This window comes from Salvelinus alpinus, chromosome 14 (genome assembly GCF_045679555.1).
Source record: "Salvelinus alpinus chromosome 14, SLU_Salpinus.1, whole genome shotgun sequence".
In the NCBI taxonomy this organism is placed as follows: Eukaryota; Metazoa; Chordata; class Actinopteri; order Salmoniformes; family Salmonidae; genus Salvelinus; species Salvelinus alpinus.
This window is the reverse complement of record NC_092099.1, coordinates 27630676-27642909: the sequence shown is the minus strand read 5'-3', so window position 1 is coordinate 27642909 and position 12234 is coordinate 27630676. Positions and strand designations below refer to the sequence as shown.

The following is a 12234-nucleotide window of genomic DNA, read 5'->3' as shown; positions in this document are numbered from 1 at the left end:
CACACTGGTCGCGCGCGCCAAAGAGCGTCTGTGTTGCCAAGGGCTAAAATAGAAGTAATTCCTATTTCTGACACAGATCACACTGCAAGTCCTGCCTCTCCCATCTCCTCATTGGTTTATAGAAGCAGGTACCCACGTGCCATCTCCTCATTGGTTATACCCACGTGGGGGATTGAAAGACGAACTGTTTTGCCGGTTGTCGTGGTAATACTATGAAAGTGTAGATGCCAATCACCATATAAGTTCAAAGATGAAAAAGCCTGGAAGGAGAGATAACTAGAAACGATTCGGTTGACCGTTTTATGTGTGGATTAATTGTCGGAGTAGAGGACCTTGTGCATTTCAGGTAAAATAACAACTCAATGTTTATATCCCAGGACAAATTAGCTAGCAACAGCAAGCTAGCTAAATAGGACAAATTAGCTAGCAAGTGCAAGATAACCAGCTAAATTGTCATACATGTTTAATGCTTTTCGACCTGTCCCCAAATTAATGTAATTGGTTCAGAGTGTGATTTGATATTTTAACCTGCGTGTCGTGGTCGTGTTTGGTGTAGGGGGACAAAATACATTTATACACGATGGCGCACGTGCGCAGCCGGTTTGGATTCCGTGTAACTGCCTCTGGAAGCAACGTCAGCACAAGAAATGTTCGTCGGGAGCTTCATGAAATGGGTTTCCATAGCCGAGCAGCCGCACACAAGCCTAAGATCATGTGCAATGCCAAGCGTCGGCTGGAGTGGTCTAAAGCTCGAAGCCATTGGACTCTGGAGCAGTAAAAACACGTTATCTGGAGTGATGAATCACGCTTCAACCTCTGGCAATCTGGGTTTGGCGGATGCCAGGAGAACGCTACCTGCTTGAATGCATAGTGCCAACTGTAAAGTTTGGTGGAGGAAGAATAATGGTCTGGGGCTGTTTGTCATGGTTCAGGCTAGGCCCCTTAGTTCCAGTGAAGGGAAATTTTAACGTTCCAGCATTCTAGACGATTCTGTGCTTACAACTTTGTGGCAACAGTTTGGGGAAGGCCCTTTCCTGAACTAGACTGGCCTGCACAGAGCCCTGACCTCAACCCCAATTGGAACGCCGACAGCGAGCATGGCCTAATCACCCAACATCAGTGCCCAACCTCCTTATGCTCTTGTGGCTGAATGGAAGCAAGTCCCTGCAGAAATGTTCCAACATCTAGTAGAAAGCATTCCCAGAAGAGTGGAGGCTGTTATAGCAGCAAAGGGGGGGACCAACTCCATATTCATGTCCATGATTTTGGAATGAGATGTTAGACGAGCATGTGTCCACATACTTTTTGCCATGTAGTGTCTATATATATATAGCATTAAGCTCTATGTATTTTTAGATATAGGCCTATTGTAAATGTGTGTTATTGTAGCGTAACCATCTTTATTGCAAAAATGAATACAAATACCCACAACTTTAAGCTACAAACTCATTTGACAGAGGTAATGAACTGCCCATTGTTCAGCACAGCAATTGATAAAACAGGACCATGTTTGCAAAACAAGTGTTTCTGAGCGTATGTCAATATTAAACAGGTAAGCTAACGGTTACAGAAATCAGAATTTTAGACAGGCTCTATAGAGCTCTAGATATGAGTGACTGTGTCCAACACACCACCACCTGTTGTTATGTTGAGCACTTACTGACCAAAGAAATATGTTATGAAATGTATTTTTTTCTGAATTACATTTATTGCTAAAATAATGGTTTAAGAAAATACAGGCAGGCATCACTTTACTACAAGACAAAACAGCTTGCTCAATCAAGGATCATGGTCTTGTAAGTATAAAAGTAAACCTTACTCTCATATACAGTGCCTTCAGAAAGTATTCACACCCCTTGACCTTTTCCACATTTTGTTGTGTTAAATAGAGACTGAGATGTTTTGTCACTGGCCTACACACAATACTCCATAATGTCAAAGTAGAATTATGTTTTTTTAATTTTTTTTATTTACAAATTAATAAAAGATTTCAAGCTGAAATGTCTTGTCAATAAGTTTTCAACCACTTTGTTATGGCAAGCCTAAATAAGTTCAGGAGTAACTGTGCTTTCAAGTCACATAATAAATTGCATGGACTCTGTGTGCAATAATAGTGTTTAACATAATTTTTTAATGACTACCTCATCTCTGTACACCACACATACAATTATCTGTAAGCCGAGCAGTGAATTTCAAAAACAGATTCAACCACAAAGACCAGAGAGGTTTTCCAATGCCTCGCAAAGAAGCCACCTATTTGTAGATGGGTAAAAAAAAAAGCAGACATTGAACATTTTGAGCATGGTATAGTTATTAATTACACTTTGGATGATGTATCAATTCACCCAGTCACTACAAAGATATATGTGTCCTTCCTAACTCAGTTGCCGGAGAGGAAGGAAATCTCTCAGGGATTTAACCATTAGGTCAATGGTGACTTTATAACAGTTACAGAGTTTAATGGCTGTGATAGGATAAAACTGAAGATGGATCTACAAAAGTCTAGTTACTCCTAACTGACATAGTAAAAAGAAGGATGCCTGTACAGGATACAAATATTTCAAAACATGCATCCAGTTTGCAACAAGGCACTTAAGGACTACTGCTAACAATATGGCAAAGCAATTGTCCTGAATACAAATTGTCATGTTTGGGGCAAATTCAATAAAACACATTACTGAGTACCACTCTCCATATTTACAAGCATAGTGGTGGCTGCATCACGTTATGGGTATGCTTGTAATTATTAAGGACTGGGGAATTTTTCAGGATAAAAAAAATGAGCTAAGCACAGGCAAAATCCTAGAGGAGAACCTGGTTCAGTCTGCTTTCCACCAGACACTGGGAGACAATAACCTAAAACACCTTGGTAGAGCATGGGTGTTGTAGGCACTGTAATTGAATGGGGATGCCACAAGTCTTTTGAGCCCACGATGTGAGGCTCCACACTGCATACCAAAAGGCGGCGGCGTAGCGGCGAGACGTACACACTTCAGAGGGGGAATGGGGATCAACGCCAGTGAGTGGGAGGGAGGGAAACACAGCACGACACAACTACATAGCACATCACAGGCACAGCTCTATGCAGCATTTCACCACCAACTTGGTGTAGTAAGTGCAGTACAACATAGCAGAGTCCAACATAACATTACTCCAGTCCAGAACATGCTAGAACACTCCGTAACAGCTCCGAACAGCCTGTGCTGCAGTTCCACACTCTAAAAAACAACCCAATTTGGGTAAATATTGAACAGAACACGCGTTGGGTTATTTTGACCAGGCCAGTTCTTTACGTTGGGTTGTTGATGCTTGATTATTGAGCTATGATCTACCAGGTCAGATCAGGAGAATGGAGGCGTAGCTTAGTAGTGGCGTGGCTTTCAAATAGTTATTTTTTGGCCACCCATGAGAGAATTGTCATTCAGGTTAGCACTGACTCTTTTGTAGCTTTAATAAAGTTTATACAAGTGTATGAGTTTAAAAAATATATATATTTCACCTTTATTTAACTAGGTAGGTCAGTTAAGAACAAAGTCTTATTTACAATGACGGCCTAGGAACAGTTCCTTAAATACATATCCCAATGTTGGGCTAGTTACCACTTTGTTATCATAGTATTGTTATACATTTTATATAAGCCACACCCCTAATAGGCCACACATTTAGATTACCCAAACTTGGGTTAATTTAACCATCAGTTTAGTTTTTATTCAGTTTTATGCTGGGTTGACCCTGCAGGCATGGCATATTGGTGGCGTGGCTTTGAGATAGGTATTTTTGCCCACCCGTGATAGTAAATGTAATTCCTGTTCAACTGCACTTGAACAATAGAACTTTATGCAGGGTTGTATTGTGTAGGCCTTTGCATTTGTATTTCAAAACTTACTCACACAGCATGCCATCACTATTGTATTGATTAATTCCAGTCAATCATTTTGTATTGATAAGGTCTAGGTAGCCTAGCTACTCCAAGTTTGAATATAAACCAAGTTTGATTACATTCACATTGTCTCCTAACACTAATAAATAGTCCTATTTTAGGCTATAAATAAATGACTTTAGCCCTTCGTTTCCCCTGTCCAGAGGGGATCAGAGCGCATACGCTTCTCTAGGCTACCTGCAGCTGTGTTTGTTATCAGTAGTCTACAGTTGATCAGACTGAAGCACAGATTTATTGTGCATGAGGCAAATCAGAGGCAAATCAGTCTAAACAATGTACTTTGTCCCTATTTTCAATGCTTGTGTGTCAATATTTTTATCAAACCAAATCAAAAGTGTTGGGCCATATGCCAGCTTGCCACACATTTGCCGGTGGCCCTGTTGTGCCGATGTCTGCAACATGGATAAATTGAAATCACCACATAATGCTACAAATGAAGAAACATATCCTATCCTGTTCTACTATCTTGAAACTTCAAATTTGTATCATACTTTGGTCTGATTTCATCCAAATATCATCCAATTTCATCAAAAACACGATGTTGACTGTTCATTACCTTTAAGACAATCTAGTATTCATTAATATGCTGTAATATGCAATTGCCTACAGCCAACCTGCTTCCTTTAATCCCTTGTAATTACAGTAAAATAATATAGAAACAATTTTCTTAGATTTTAATAGTCACTTTTACTGTATTGTACTGTGTTTCATTACTCTGGTATCAAGTTACCTTTAATAGTTCAGTATTATATTGACACTATTCAGAAATAGTCAAAGATATCTTATGATATATCTTGTCATAATTTAAAAAATTTGGAAGACCAATGTATCATTAACTACAACAACATTTTCAGTAATGGTAACAGAAACGTTTTACTTGCTATGACTGTGATATGTAATTTGTTTAATCAACCTTGTAAGTTGCTAAGGACAAATGTGCCCACTAAATGACCAATATGTAAATGTGAAAAAAAATGAAAACTTGCAAAGAACACTGGGTGATATGTCACCATATAATGCTACTATCGCAAAATGTCTCGAAATGTTGACATACATTTCTTCAAAATGTTGACTTACTTATCTAAAAATGTTTTGATAGTATTAATGTTTTAAAAACATTTTGGTGGCAGGAATGTGCTTCCATATGCCTGTAACTTCGAAGCAACATTAGTTTAAGACGTGCTAAGTGAATATGAAACATTTTGATGAGTTCAGTTCATGCTACATATCCAACATATGTCTCTGCAGCCATAGCCTACTAATTAATAAGTTAGTACATGCAAAATGTGTAAATTGTTTCACAGTATCCTAATAATAGCCCATTGAAATAATATTTTTTATAATTAGCCTGTATTTAACAGCTCTGTCTAGACAACAAAAACTGTCAGATAAATCGAACATCTTCGAACCAGTTTCTAGTGCGACTGGATGGAGAGCACAAAAAAATGCCTTTTGCTGCATTGCACCTGTACAAACAAACGCTGCTAACTTTACATGCAGCTGTATGGTAGTTGAGACCTCACCTGAACAGAAACGTTTTATTTTATAATTACTCTACTGAATTATTTGTCCATAATACAATTATTTAGAAGGTTATGCAACAATACAAAATAAATGTTTAAAGTCTAGCGCAATTTTGCAAAAACAGTATGTAGCCTATGAGTTTTAAGAATTAGCTTCCCATAGCGAATTAGGTTATTCGCTATGGGAATGGCTTACTTGTCTCTTGTCGCTTGTTACCTCCTCGTCGGGAATCTCCCTTTCAGAATCATAATGGGACATTCACCGCAGTTCATGTTTCACACAGATAGAACCACCAACATAAATTACAATGTTTCTCTTAAGATTGTAACAGAAAAGCCATCATACCTGAAAGCAGCACTCCAGCAAGTGATGGCTTGGTGACTCCTGAGAGTGGATGCTATGGGGGAGCTTGTGCAGTTAGTCCATCTCTTTGCGCGCCTCTCTGATCACAGCTGTAGTGGCAACTGCCCTGCTCCGCATAGCAGCCCAGTGCTCTCGTGTGTAAGGGGGGAGTGGTCACATTTTCGGGAAAACAGCTGGGGCAGCTACTCTGCACTCTATCTACAAACCCGATTTAGTAGGCTATTATTTCTCCAGTGGCAATATACCTTGATACTGAATATAGGCTAATAATTTCCTATTGACTCAGTAAGTCATGCTGCAGTGGTAAAGAAGCTGTTTAGATGTCTTCCTGCGCGGCTCTCTCTCTCTCTTTCTTTCTGTGTGTTTCTCTGTGTTTCTGTGGGGGTTTTTCTTTGTGTGTGTGTTGTCCTTGAGTCCTAGAGTCAAATTGTGGTACCGTACCCCAGATCTAACCTTAGCTGCTACGAGGATAAAATTACAGAATTATATAAAACACTGAATTACAAAACAATATCTAATCCTTTATTAGTGGTTATTAACAGTCCACTTCTTCCACTTACTACCATACAATTCCTAATACCTCCCTCCGCAAGGAGGCAGGAAATAATCTACTGCTCTCATTTGCAGTCGTGGGTGTATTTTGCCTCGCTGAGTCTGTCACAGATGAGACAGATATTTCACCAGATGTATAAATGTGAAGCATCCGCTTGACGTTACCAAATATGGTAGTGAGAAGCCCAGTGCCGGCAATGGGAGACGATGGAATGAGATGGATTTTGGCCGAGATTCTGCACATTTTCTCATCGATTAAACATTTGATCTTAATATAGTTTCCTGTGCCCAAAACTACAATATGTTATGAACAGAGTGGATTACGTTTTGTACACTTTACCCTTTGCCAAAGTTGTAAAAAATCGCGTTGTTCAGAAGGAGTGCAAAGGCGAATTGAGTTATTGCACCACTTCACAGAGTATGCGTTCCCTAATGAGAATATGCAGATATGTGCTAGAACGGGCCAATAGGATATCGCTAGCTCGCCCACCTCCTTGCTTGTTTTGCTCACTATGACTCATTTGTTCACGTTGGGTGTGGTTTAGCTATAAAAAAAAATATTTATCTCTGCCTTTGATCATCTCCATCTCGTTGACAGCTAAACAGGAATAACAGCAGGGTCGGCGAAAAGGCCTTGTATAAATAAGACATTCTTGCTTTTAAATCAAATGGTGGAGTACAATTCCGGAGAGGAGGTAGATTTAGCATTTAGCTATATATATCAGACGTCATAGCATTTAGCCCAGTTAGCTGCATGTACTGCATAGATGCCGTTTCGAAAACGTCACAAGCGAGTACTTGAGGGGGTTCGTTTATTTGGCACGGATTACCCCAGTGGGAGGAGTTTGATTCGGGAGAAAAGTGATTGTGTTGGTTTAGGAACCGGACTGCCTCACGGGTGTGAGCCAGGTGCCCAGCTCTGACCGACCGCGAAGTCTGCTCAAAACAAAAGTGACGTAATTAAGCACGTGGAGTGATTAATAGGATTCCGATTTTTCACATGCACAAGTGATTGCTTTGGATAAAAACTCTTTATCTGCCTTCCCAATGTAACCTATTTAGAAAATTCAATGGAAAAGAGATGCTGTATTTTTCTGGATGATGCACCATGCTGCCTTGTTGACAACATGACAGCGGGGCCGATTACTGTTTGATTTGAGATTTCGTCTGATGACGTGTGTGCATTTGCCCGGTTCAACGCGGACCAGTGTAATATAGACCCTCCATTAGTATTTGAGTAGTAAATGAAACTGACAAGATAATATAGACCTTCTTGTAAACATTTGTCAGGTAAATTATGTCATATTAATGCATGTTGTTGTGGGGAAATTATCAGTTTAGCAGCTAGCTAATTTACTGGTTATGATCAAATCAACTGGACTGAGCATCTGTCAAAAAACAGCATAGCTAGCGAGTTTACAGTATTATGCAGTCGAAGTAATCCAGTGTGTGAATGAAATATTTAAGCTACTTCAAAATCTTCCAGAAATCACAATCCTCTTTCATACTTTAGCAGGCTGCAATACCCATCATCTCAGTACAAATGATTCTAAAGATCCTATGAACAGACTAATAGTTAGATAATGAATTATTGGTGCAGCAGCCCCCTTCTCCTCCCTGGGTTTGCCTGAAGCAGCCTCCACAGCTCTAGTGTTGACATGAGCTCTAAGATCTCAAAGTGGGGTGTCTGTCTGTGTACCCTAGTTCGTCATGAGAACAGCCAGGAAAATCTAGGTCAACACCAGCTCCTTTTGTTTTGTATGATTCCACGCACACAACTGTGTGAATGAATTCCAAACACTCAACAACTTTGTTTGACTATATCATAACTAAGTAATACCCTCTATTTTGTTCATGTTTTTCATAATGTGCCTTTTTTAATATATTTGGAATCGCAGGTGTCTTACAACGCAGATGAGGCCAGTGTCTCTGTTAAAGAGGTAGGTAAGAGGATCTTGGAAACATGTTTATCAACAGCCTTATTAGTTGGCTGGTGAAGATGGTCAAAACCACTGATTATCCCCTTCGTAGTTGCTTGACTGTGTTGTTTCTCATTGCAATCTCCTATGATATTATTGCTATTATTGCTCTTACTGACTGTGTGTTTCAGTGTATCGAAGGTATCATTGGAGGAATAGACTACAACCAGAACAAAGTGAACCAATGGACCGCCAGCATCGTGGAGCACTCTCTCACCCAGTTGGTCAAACAAGGGAGACCATTCAAGTTCATAGGTGTGATGTTATTAAGATATTTTAACACAACTGAGCTATGGGATTACAAGAGTCAGTCACAAATTGGACACGTCGAAGTAGCGAGAAAACATAGATGCACTAAAAGTTGAAGTTGTTAGTATACCTTAGAATGACGTTTATCTTCTCCACCCTTAACAGGCTGGACGATGGGCCCTTTGTGACCGAGAGCAAGGCTCTGTGAATGGCAGAATGCTGACAGCAGGAAATGTATCATCAACATGGTCTTGTTTTCCAATGAACTGTGTCATCATGTAGAAGAGTGGTGCTGGTCTCCACACGGCCAACTCTTGCTACTGGGACACTGCTACTGATGGTGAGAGAGAGGAAAACCCCACACTGTACTACTCTACTACTAACTGTACAAACCATTGAACAGTCATTTGCTTTGTTGTGCTAATGAACAGTGTATCACCCTTTGGCTAAATCAGGAGGGTGTAACATGTTGAACTTTAAGATAGAAATGTATTGAATTTTACTGACATGATTTTCTGTGATATTCTGAGAACAAGGAATTTTTCCCACTGTACATTGAGTTTCTATCTGTATATGTTTTTTGAACATGGCACTGCACTCAAGAAGCCATGTGTGTGAAACTATATTTTACAAGTCTAAATTAGTTCTGATGTTGTGTTCCCTTTGATTGGTTGAGATCTAGTAGGTTGACCTGATTGGTCTTTGTGGTGTCCTCCCACAGGAAGCTGCACAGTCAGGTGGGAGAACCGCACCATGTACTGTGTGGTGTGTGTTTTCGCTGTGGCCGTGACCTGTTAACTTGGGACCCTCAATTTCCCTTCCCAAAACCCCCTCTCTCGCACAGAGCCAAACACAGCCAGGCATGCACCAGGACTACCAAGCCTTGAAGATCCCATGCTGATTACCTATGAACAGAAATGTCTGTTGTACAAAAACACTTCTTAACCCCACAATTCCAAACTTTGAACATCTACAATGGGAACCATAGGATGGGAATTCAGTGATCTTGCTATATGTGATGGATGCATAGTGTTTAGTGTTGTCTGTGTGTAAATGTAAATCCAGACCAATAGTTAGAGAGAGATATGCTCAGTATGGATTTAGGAAATGGCACTACCCATACTGGTAAATGTTCTTTGAACAATCACAGAATATCTTCAACTAGGCTATACATGTGTAATAATAGTATTAACTAAATCAATACATCACAATTATAGTTACAACTGTAAACAACAGTCTTATCAATAGTGTGCCATAGTTGTACCACTATCTAAAATGTTTTCCCTGAGGCTCAGCAGAGGGATCAGGTTCAATACATTCCTAACAGAGTGCAGAGAGAGACAGATTGGAGGTTCCATTGAGCATTGTAGTTTTATGAAGGTGCACATTTAATTTAAGAATATGTTAAGACATAATCATTTAACATACTCCATTTATATTTATTCTAAGACCATTCCTTGTAGATTTCTGAAATTGTAGCTGTCCTGCATTGTATTTGTATTTATCAGGATCCCCATTAGCGCTCCCTGGTGGTCAAGTGGTTAGGATTCGGAGATCTCACTGCCGCGGCCCGGGTTCGATTCCGGGTCAGGGAATGAATAGCTTGGATCCTGAGAGGCGCAGCGGTCTAACGCACTGCATCACAGTGCTAGAGGTGTCACTACAGACCCGGGTTTGATCCCAGGCTGTATCCAACTGGCTGTGATCAGGAGTCCCATAAGGTGGCGCACAATTGGCCCAGCGTCGTCTGGGTTAGGGGAGGGTTTGGCCAGGGTAGGCCGTCATTGTAAATAAGAATTTGTTCTTAACTGACTTGACTAGTTAACTAAAGGTAAAATACATTTTAAAAAGCTGCTGCCTAGGCAGCAACTACTCTTCCTGGGGTCCAAACACATTAAGGCACTTACATCACATATAAAACAAAAGATAAAACAGTACATCATATAACATTATTACACCACTACATATCTACAATACAAAATGTATAATACCACCATACAACAATATGCTTGTGTGCTTGTGTGCGTATGCGTGTGTCTGAACTTTGTGTGTGTCTCTTCACTGTCCCCGCTGTTCCATAAACTGTAATCTGTTTTTAAATCTGATTCTACTGCTTGTATCAGTTACCTGATGTGGAATATACTTCCATGTAGTCATGGCTCTATGTAGTACTGTGCGCCTCCCATAGTCTGTTCTGGACTTGTGGATTGCAAAGAGACCTCTGGTGGCATGTCTTGTGAGGTATACATGGGTGTCCGAGCTGTGTGCTAGTAGTTTAAACAGACATCTCGGTACATTCAGCTTGTCAACACTTCTTACAAAAACAATAAGTGATTAATGAAGATGTATGCACTCACTACTGTAAGTCGCTCTGGATAAGAGTGTCTGCTAAATAACTAAAATGTAAATGTATGTCAATTTCTCCTCTGTTTTTAGCCATGAGAGATTGACATGCTTATTATTAATGTTACCTCTACGTTTCAATTTAAGGGCTAGCTGTGCTGCCCTGTTCTCAGCCAGTTGTAATTTTCCCAAGTCCCTCTTTGTGGCACCTGACCACACTACTGAACAGTAGTCCAGCTGCTGGGCCTGTAGGAAACTAGGGCCTGTAGGACCTGCCTTGTTTATAGTGTTGTTAAGAAGGCAGAACTGCGCTTTATTATGGGCAGACCATCTTAGCTACTGTTGTATCAATATGTTTTGACCATGACAGTTTACAATCCAGGGTTACTCCAAGCAGTTTAGTCACCTCAACTTGCTCAATTGACATATTATTCATTACAAGATTTAGTTGAGGTTTAGTGAATGATTTGTCCCAAATACAATGCTTTTAATTTTTGTAATATTTAGGACTAATTTATTCCTTTCCACCCATTCTGAAACTAACTGTAGCTCTTTGTTAAGTGTTGCAGTCATTGCAGTCGATGTAGGCTTTTTGTTTCAATTACTCATGATACTGTAAATATGACTTGTAAGCTGTGACTGACATCTTTGTCCATTGACCGTTCAGTCATTAAATGCATTATTTAACTAACATCATAATTTCCTGGTGTTTATTTGAGACGTCTCACCAGTAAAGCAGGTTGACAGAATAGTTAGTGAGGTTTAGGATGGGGTGAAACAAGTGAAACTGCTAGTTTCTTACCTTGTACACATTAATGTACATAGGGGGATTGTGAGGTAGTAGTGGCGTTAGACAATTTGTAACAACAACGAAAGGTTATCCTATTTTCTGCATTGTTTGTTGTTCTAATCTAGTGCAAAGCCTTGTACAAGATGGGATTTTAAAAGAAGATCAGGTGGAATTAGATTGTTTACAGACACAGGCTACATCATTGGTCTATGTAATTACAGATGTTTAAAGCGAATAGTGAAACTCTTCTCTAAGCCTTTAATGTCTTTAAACATACACATACACCTCAACTATTAAAACTCATATGACAAGCGTGTCTCAAAGAGTTTATTAATTTTATATTTAGGCAAATGTTGAGTGTGAAAAGAGGACAAAGTCAACACATGAGAATATGTCTGTCCAGGTCTGATGAAGCAAGGCTATCCATAGCCTGAGAATGAGTGACAGGTTATGGCTGATGAAACTAGACATTTACATCAGAGAAGTTCTGAAAA

General features: G+C 39.8%; 1 protein-coding gene and 1 long non-coding RNA gene across 5 annotated transcripts in view; one reads left to right on the top strand and one right to left on the bottom strand.

Moving 5' to 3' along the window:
- Positions 1 to 6159, bottom strand: part of LOC139538689 (synaptotagmin-like protein 5) — a 76521-nt gene extending 70362 nt beyond the window's left edge. For 2 of the 3 annotated variants that reach the window (XM_071341044.1, XM_071341045.1), the window contains exon 1: positions 5810 to 6159. The gene's annotated coding sequence lies outside the window, so the exon portion shown is untranslated. The remainder of the gene's footprint in view (positions 1 to 5809) is intronic. The other variant, XM_071341043.1, reaches the window with a different exon arrangement.
- Positions 6160 to 6921: 762 nt separating this feature from the next.
- On the top strand, positions 6922 to 11641 carry LOC139538687 (uncharacterized). Of its 2 annotated transcripts, none has more exons than XR_011667784.1 (5): positions 6922 to 7074; positions 8278 to 8319; positions 8490 to 8613; positions 8773 to 8947; positions 9329 to 11641. It is a non-coding gene; the product is annotated as an uncharacterized lncRNA (long non-coding RNA). The 2 variants fall into 2 exon arrangements; XR_011667783.1 differs by having other exon boundaries at positions 6922 to 7669.
- Positions 11642 to 12234: the final 593 nt, after the last annotated feature.